This window comes from Hyperolius riggenbachi, chromosome 1, assembly GCF_040937935.1.
Source record: "Hyperolius riggenbachi isolate aHypRig1 chromosome 1, aHypRig1.pri, whole genome shotgun sequence".
NCBI lineage: Eukaryota > Metazoa > Chordata > Amphibia > Anura > Hyperoliidae > Hyperolius > Hyperolius riggenbachi.
In genome coordinates, this window is record NC_090646.1 from 273,274,404 (window position 1) to 273,283,830 (window position 9,427).

At 43.1% G+C, this 9,427-nt stretch overlaps 1 protein-coding gene across 3 annotated transcripts in view; it reads left to right on the forward strand.

The window, feature by feature from the left end:
• The window catches only part of CHRNB3 (cholinergic receptor nicotinic beta 3 subunit), a 65,235-nt gene that overhangs the window by 40,988 nt on the left and 14,820 nt on the right, over nucleotides 1-9,427 (forward strand). The window lies entirely within an intron of this gene.

Consider the following 9,427-nt stretch of genomic DNA (forward strand, 5'->3'; position numbering starts at 1 on the left):
ACCCGATAATAAGGTTCATCCTTGTGCATTTTATTCAAGAAAGTTTGCACCGGCAGAGAGGAATTATGATGTGGGGAACCGGGAATTGTTGGCTGTTAAGTTAGCTCTAGAGGAGTGGCGTCATTGGTTGGAGGGGGCAGAATTTCCCTTTACTGTTTATACTGACCATAAGAACCTTGAATACATTGAGAAGGCCAAAAGATTAACACCCAGGCAGGCGAGATGGGCACTTTTTTTTTCCCGGTTTGATTTTATCATAACCTATAAGCCTGGGGATAAGAATGTTAAGGCTGACGCCTTATCCAGGTGTTTTGAATCTGAATCTGCCCTACCAGCCACCCCTGTCAATATTCTACCTGAAAGGTATTTTCTGGCAGCCACGGAGATCTCCGAAGACTTGTCAAAATCGCTTATTGCATGCCAGTCCAATGTTCCCAATGGAAAACCTGAGGGACTTCTGTACGTCCCTATTCGTTTTCGGGAACGGGTGCTCCAGATGTTTCATGAACATAAGAATGTGGGACATCCAGGTATTGCCAGGACCCAGGAACTCTTGAATAGGGCAGTCTGGTGGCCTTCTTACATGTCTGATTGTGAGGAATTTGTTAAGTCCTGCTCTGTCTATGCCAGGAGTAAGTCCTCCAGGAAAGCTCCAGCAGGCTCTCTTCAGCCCCTGCCTTCTCCACAGGTTCCATGGTCCCACATTTCCATGGATTTTGTGGGTGAGCTGCCTGAATCTGAAGGTAACAATGTCATCTGGGTTGTTACGGACAGATTTAGTAAAATGGCACATTTCGTTGCTCTGTCTGGGTTTCCATCTGCCCAAAAATTGGCAGATTTGTTTATTAATAACATCTTTAAGTTACATGGAATTCCGGTGGATATTGTATCTGATAGGGGGGTACAATTTGTGTCAAAATTCTGGAGGGCCTTTTGTAAGGATCTGGGGATTTCTTTATCATTTTCTTCAGGTTACCATCCCCAGACTAATGGGCAGACGGAGAGGATCAATCAGTCCATGGAGCAATTTCTTAGATGTTACATAGCAGATGCACAACATCTCTGGACAAGATTCCTTCCATTTGCTGAATTTGCCCACAATAACCTGAAAAACGCATCCTCTGGTTATTCTCCCTTTCAGATTGTCAATGGGAAGTGTCCCAAGTTTACGTCACTTCCAGTCAAGGAGTCACCTCTTCCAGCTCTCCAGGAATGGCAGGGGACTTTCAGAGAGATCTGGGGGAAGGTCAGAGATAATTTGGACAAAGCTTTTTCTGTTCAAAAGAAATTTGCTGATAGAAAACGTTCCACTGAGTGGAACTTTATTCCAGGAGATTATGTTTGGGTCTCTACTAGACACATTCCTCTCAGGCAACCATCAGCAAAATTAGGTCCTCGCTTTATCGGGCCTTTTCCTATAGAGAGTAGGATCAATGAGGTCACCTACAGGGTAAAATTACCAACTAATATGAGATGTGGCAGGACTTATCATGTTTCTTTATTGAAGCCTGCGGTAAGGGTAGATTCTACTCCCCCTGCTCCTGTGGTAGTGGATGGGGAATTGGAATATGAAGTCCAGGACATTTTAGATTCCCGTTTTTCACGCAACAAGCTCCAGTATCTGGTGCACTGGAAGGGGTACGGGCCAGAGGAGAGGTCATGGGTTCCCCTTCGAGATCTTCATGCTGAGGAGAAAAGGAGGAGATTTCATGAGTTGTATCCTGGGAAACCGGGTGAGGCACGCCCGGAGGTCATGCCTGAAAGGGGGGGTACTGTAATGAGGCAGCAGCAGGCTGAACGCGGACGTTTGTTCGCGTTCGCATCAGCAGCGCAACCGCCCGCATGGTCGCATGCGGAACGCGGAGAAACGTCCACGTCCGCAGCGGTAGCACGATCCACCGTTCAGTCGCAGACCTCTCGGCGTACTCCACGTCGAGGCTGCACTCCTGGAACACCTTCACAGGCCTCATGGCATGCTGCTCGCCGAGACACCTCTCATGACAGTCTGGACCCCGTAGGGGCCGCGCGTGTGTGCAGTAGAGCCTTTTATACTCTTAGAAAGAGAGTCAGCTGACCAGCTGGTCAGCTGACCTCAGCAAGGTCCTTGAGCTGTGCTGCAAGGTCCTTGAGCCACGTTGTGATTGGTTGAATGGCTGGGCGGGCTGTTTGAGTCCAGCACAGTATAAAAGCAGGCATTCTGTCAGTTGCAAGTTGTCTGCAGTCAGCGAATACTTGTGTGTTAGCACTCAGACCCTAGTCAGATCCCAAAGTGTGCTAGAACCAGCTGGAGCTGGGGATCCACACTTAGCCAGATTCTGTTGATAGCCTAAAGTACTAATTGCATTGTATATTGTGTATGACCTTTTGCCTGTTACCTCATTATTCTCTTGTCTCCTGATTTTGTACTTCGCCAGCCCGTACCGTTACCGACTATTGGCTTGGCTTCTGACTTCCCTTGTGTTTCTCGATTCTGTACCTCTGCTCATCTGATTTCCCGTTGCTGACCTTGGCTTGACCTCTGATCTTGATTTCTGTCTGATGATTCGGTACTTCTCTGCCAGTTCTGATACCGAACCGTTTTCCGTTTGACTTCGCCCCCTTTAGTGGGTTTTCCACTAAAGGGTTTACTTTGCTGAGTTCTTCTTGCGGGGAACTCAGTAACTCCTCAGCATATCATTACTGTTGAGGAACGCAATTCTGCGTTCTTATCCTAGTCGCAGAATCGCACACACTGCCCTTCCTTCCAGAGGTCACCTTCCCTCTGAGTTAACGTCAGTGTGGTGGGTTTTCCACAAGTTATCTGTTCCTTGTGTTTTCCAGAGTACGCATAAATATTTGTATTATTGGTGATGCCGCAGATCACCATATAATCAAATATATCTGTATTACTAGTGATACTGCGGATCACTAATAATCAGAAAACTCTGAAGTGTATGCACCAATCACCACAACATTACACTACAGTACTCTTGTTTTAACAAATCCCACATGTCCCTTTCAAGGATAGATCTACCCATTTGCAATATGTCAATGAAACTTCTAATTCTGACGGCTGAATACCAAGTCAGATCTTTGTCTGACCATACCCCGCTAAAAGTAACAATCAATAATTCTTCAAAATATAGGAAACCAAGGCCAAAGTGGAAGTTGAACCCCTATTGGCTTTCATTAATTAATTCCCATTCATACATTATCGAGGAAATTAATGTTTTTTTCTCCTTTAACAATGATCCCAATAACAGACTGTGGTCCTGGGATGCATTCAAGGCCTTTCTTAGGGGGATTTTCTCACGAGAAATTAATAAATTAAGGTCAAAAACAAAGAATCGGGATCTTACATTAGTCAGGGATGTAGGGGCTTTGGAAGCAGGGTATATTGCTAACCCTTCAGAAGCAAATAAAGCTGCATGGCTACAGGCTCAAGAGATCCTGAAGGATCACTTGGAATCCAAGGCTAATCATAAACGCTTTTTTCTTAAGCAAGCATTTTTTGAGCAGGGAGACCAAACTGGCCACTTGCTTTCTGTTATCACTAAAGCACAAACCCCTTCTAATATTATCGGAGCCCTTTCCACTCCTAAAGGAGACATTGTTTCTGACTCTGAAGGGATACTAAGGGAAGTTGTAAGACTCTACTCAGATTTATATTCCTCTAGAGTAAAGTATACCCCTCAAGAGCTTTCCAGTTATCTCTCTTCTATCCCTCTGGTTGGGTTGAGTGAAGTGGATGCAGCCACGTTGGAGGCCCCCATCACATTGGATGAGATAGAGTTTGCAGTGGCATCGTTTCCTAACAATAAAGCGCCCGGATCTGACGGTTTGCCTCTGGAAATTTACAAAAGATATTCTGAATTGTTATTACCAAAATTGCTGGAGGTGTTCAACGCCTCTTTCATTTCTGGAGCCTTACCTAAGTCTATGACAGAGGCAGAAATTATTTTGATCTCCAAGCCCGGTAAAGATGCGCTCAAGGCAGAGTCTTACAGACCCATCCCACTTTTAACAGCTGACGTTAAGATTCTTGCAAAGGTCTTGGCAAATCGACTGGCCAGGGTGGTCACCACTGTGGTAAAATCCGACCAATCGGGTTTCATCCCCTCTAAATCTACAGCTATCAATATTAGAAGGGCCTATCTTAATATGCAACTCCCTGTAGACAACAGTGGTGACCGTGCTATCTTGTCCCTTGATATTGCCAAGGCCTGTGATAGTGTCGAATGGCAGTATCTTTATAAAGTGCTCAGTATGATGAAATTTGGGCCTAGATTCTTTAAATGGGTGAAAATTCTCTATAGTAATCCCGTGGCACGTATTAGAGTAAATGATTTAAATTCGTCATCCTTCAGTCTTAGTAGGGGCACTAGGCAGGGATGCCCATTATCTCCTCTTCTGTTCGCTCTGGCCATCGAACCTTTGGCCGAGCTAGTTAGAAGTAGCGACCAAATTCGGGGTTTTAAATACGGGGAGCTGGAGGAAAAAATTGCACTATATGCCGATGACACCCTGCTAAGTTCTCTGGTCTTACCGTTAATTGGGATAAATCGTGTCTGCTGCCCTTGGACAGGCAAGACCCCCCGCTCCCCCAGGGTTGTAGCCAAATCCCAAAAGTGATCTCTTTTAGGTACTTGGGGATAGTTATATCTCCAAATATCTCATTATTTGAGTCGCAAAACCATTCCCCAATATTAACTAAAATTCGTATCAAGCTCAAGACATGGTCAAAGATGCCCCTCTCCCCAGTAGCACGGGTCAATTTACTTAAAATGGTTACGATGCCGCAGCTGCTATACATCCTACATAACTCTCCTATATGGCTGCATCTTAAGATTTTTAAAATGATAGATAAAATTTTTAAGGACTTCATTTGGGGCTCTGGGAGGGTAAAAATAAAATTGCAATACCTGCAGTATCCCAAGGATGAAGGGTGCTTAGCTGTCCCTAACGCCTGGGTGTATTTCCTTGCTTCCCAGGCCCAGCATCTGGTAGGATGGGATGCAGAAGAGTTGTCAGATCCCATTAGGAAAATTTTAAACATCAAATTGGGCTTTCCGTCTATATATGCCGCATTAGAAGCAGGCATTGGACAATCTTTTCGCAATGGTAAGCTCCCCACTACAGTACTGATGCAAAAAATTTGGGATAGATTGCGGTCAATGCAAAATATAGAGGGTATTACCTCATTTACCCCTGTGAATAGTAACTCCTGCCTTACTGAGTTGAGAGACCTCTCGTTCTTGAATCTTTGGGCCAAAAAGGGCATCTCTTATTTAGTACAGCTTCTGAACGGTACTGAGGTAAGCCCTCTTTCAGTTTTAGCTGACATCATAAAGCTTCCAATAACTCCTTTGTTGTATTTCCAACATGTTCAACTGGAGCCCGCAATTCGTAAACAACAAAAGTCCCATTCACTTAAACTGTTCCCCACTCCTATTTTTAATTTGGTAGCTCAGACCACTTCTAAGAGTGGATTCATTTCACAATGCTATGCTATGTTGTTAGATATTTTCTTAAAGGGAACCAGAGACGAAGCACCCTCATGTATTTTACCATAGAAATCAGTGGGAACATTAGAGAAAACACCTACCCTGCCCTCTGTTTCATCCTCACTGCTAAAAGTGTCTGTTATCTAGCTGAGATAAGAATCCCGGACTGTGCATTGAGTCTGGCTTTGCTATAATGACTCAGCTATAATGATTTCTGAGCAAAGCCAGCAGGGGGCAGGCTTGGACTTGAAAAGACACAAAAGAACACAGTCTAAGCTATAATCTTTCTGTAGCAAAGCCAGCCGACTGCTTAGTCGGGATTCTTATGTTAGAGGTGATAACAGGCAAATTAAACAGAGAACAATGTAACAAAGAGCAGATTAGGTGTTTAATGTCATGTTCCCACTGATTTATAAGGTAAAATACATGAGGGTGCTTCATCTCTGGTTCTCTTTAAAGAGGTTCCCTTTAAAGAGCTACGAGAAATGGGTGGAGGAGTTGGGAGATCTTTCTGAACAAGACTGGATTGAGATTCTTCAAAATGTAGTATTGGTTTCAGTTAACGCCACTCATAAACTATCCCAATTAAATATTCTACATAGAATTCTATTGACACCTAAAAGATTGTACTCTATGCATTATAGAGTCGACCCGATTTGTGCCCGTTGTAGTAGAGACCATGGTGATCTTATTCACATGCTTTGGCTCTGCCCTAAATTGCATAGGTATTGGGGGGCTATCCTTGATACACTTGACACTATCACTAATTTATCCCTTCCATGAACTTTTCAATTCTGTATATTAGGGCTATTCTGAGGGTTGAATATCTCAGAGTCTACGCAAACTATGCTACATAGAACACTATTTCAGGCCAGGAAATTGATCCTTACAGTATGGATCGACCCTACTCCTCCATCCGTTTCTTCCTGGATTGCCCAAATTAATTCATATATCAGATTAGAAAAAATGGTTTATGCCCATAGAGGTGCACCTCAAAAATTCGAGAGAATTTGGGCACAATGGCTTGACACTCCTGGGCTTCCTGACCGGGATATGGTTGTTACTAGGCTGTTCAGTGTGGGGTAACCAGATTTAAAAGCTGATTATATTATAACGTGGGGTATCTGTTTTTGAGTTTTATATCATTCTTGCCTCAGTTGACAAACTTGGTGATATGTTAAGGTTCCAGCTGGACACCGCTATGCTCTATTTGCTGTTCGGTTGAAGTGTTTTCTCGCTGCTGCTGTAATACTTGTTGTTTTACTAAATGTTCCAATGTTTTTATGTTTTTATACTTGTATATTGTACTTTAACCTGCTGAGCGGTCTGGACGAGCTCAGCTCGTCCAACACCGCCAGAGGCTGCCGCTCAGGCCCTGCTGGGCCGATTTTCGTCAAATAAAAAGCAGCACACGCAGCCGGCACTTTGCCAGCCGCGTGTGCTGCCTGATCGCCGCCGCTCTGCGGCGATCCGCCGCGAGCAGCGGCGAAAGAGGGTCCCCCCAGCCGCCTGAGCCCAGCGTAGCCGGAACAAAAAGTTCAGGCCAGCGCTAAGGGCTGGATCGGAGGCGGCTGACGTCAGGACGTCGGCTGACGTCGATGACGTCACTCCGCTCGTCGCTATGGCGACGATGTAAGCAAAGCAAGGAAGGCCGCTCATTGCGGCCTTCCTTGTTTATTCTGGGCGCCGGAGGCGATCGGAAGAACGCCTCCGGAGCGCCCTCTAGTGGGCTTTCATGCAGCCAACTTTCAGTTGGCTGCATGAAATAGTTTTTTTTTAATTTAAAAAAACCCCTCCCGCAGCCACCCTGGCGATTTAATCAGAACGCCAGGGTGGTTATTAAAGGCTGATTTTAAAAAAAATGGTTGTCACTCACAATAAGGTACTGTATGTACACAAACACATCTTATTGGCTGAGCAGTAGCATAAAACATGCATTATGTTTCTCATGTTCCCATTAAACCAAAAGTAAAGGGAAATTTAACCTTTACGAGAAAGGTTCACTGCTTTCCGTTTGGTTCTGTATAGTGAAATGATTAGTGCCAAGTATTATCTCAGCTAGCTTAGTATATTTTTTATCAGCCTAAAAAACACAGGCATTCCACAACAGTGGCTAAATAGATACAGTTTAGGTACAGATTATGTCTAAATAGCCCCAGAACCTGCATAACTTATAGTGCTGCCCATAATTATTCATACTCCTAGCAAATTTTGACTTAAAGGAATACGATCGATTGAAACGACTTTTTTTTTTAATACTCTATATTAGTGTACACATTACCACTAGTGCTAGGGACACTTTATTTATTCACCCAGGTCTCTCTCTCACTATCCCTGCTTAAAAATTCATTTCTCACACAGCTCATAGTAGTTTGGGTCACCCTGAGCTGCTTGGTTACTCTGTCACACAGCTCACAAATATATTTCACTGTGTCACTCACAGCATGCAGGAGACATGAGGAGAAACAGGCTGATCTGAGGCTGTAATATTGCTGGAATATAACTAGCTATAACAATAGTCTGTGTTTACACTCAGACTGGCTGCCTGCTTGAGGTGATTCACTCCAGGCTGCATCCACTTTACAAGCTGCTGAGAGGGGCAGACCACTGTCTACAATTAGCATTATTAGTATCTTTATCAGTCAAGAGAAGCAAAGATAATAAACACACATTGCTAGAATCTTTAACCCCTCACCACCATATCAACAAGATTCTTTCAGCAAGGTGATAATTAAACTATCAACTGAAGAGTTGATGGCAACTCCCCTGTGCAAAGACATGGTGTAGCCCTCTGGGAGCCCAGTATTTAGATACATTTTGTATCCAACACTGACGCCAAAACTGACGGAGGATTTTACAGCTGTGTGAGGAATCAAATTGCTCCTAGTACTTGTCCTAATTAACCTTTAACGTTACTTTTATTCAACCAGCAAGTATGGTAATTTTTTGATGGGAAAAGACATGTGTCTCTCAAAAGATAATAAGACAATGTACAAGAGGTATTGTTGTAGAAAAAAAAAAACATTTTTCAGCTTTCATTTACATTTGAGCAAAAGTGTCCAGTCCAAAATTATTCATACCCTTCACAAACTGTCACAGCAACCTCCATATCACTTTCACCTTGGGTTCACTTTAGGACTCTTACACAAAGCTGTGCTAAACCAAAAATAGTAGTAGACAAAATACTTTCTGCATGGGATGGATTTGCTTGCCTGTGCACCAATTCCAGGATTTAGTAGACACAGGTGAGGAGTAAAGAGAACTGTTTAAACAAGACACTTAGGCCCATATGCAATTAACTTTATTTCATGAGTTTTCTCCTAGGTAATATTTTGAAACTTATCAATAAAATGCATTTTAAGCCACCAGAAAGCAAGAAAGTACTACAAATAATTTTGATAATTTTTCACCAACTTAAGAGTAATTTTTCAATTGTAAAGTGCTGAAAATATATTTTAAAGGGAATATGAAAAATATCTCCTAGGAGATAACTCAGGAGAAAAAAACAATTGCATATGGGCCTTAGAGTTAAAGAGAAACTCTAACCAAGAATTGAACTTTATCCCAATCAGTAGCTGATACCCCCTTTTACATGAGAAATCTATTCCTTTTCACAAACAGACCATCAGGGGGCGCTGTATGGCTGATATTGTGGTGAAACCCCTCCCACAAAGAAATTCTGAGTACATACTCTTGGCAGTTTCCTGTCTGTGAACCTTGCTACATTGTGGGAAATAGCTGTTTACAGCTGTTTCCAACTGCCAAAAATCATGCAGCAGCTACATCACCTGCCAATAGTAAAAATGGCACCATGTAATAAATGTCAGAATATAAATCAGGGATTTAAAAGATTGTACAATGGGCAAACACTGACTAAATCATTTATACATAATTATTGTAAAAATGAAGCACTTTTTTATTACATTATTTTCACTGGAGTTCCT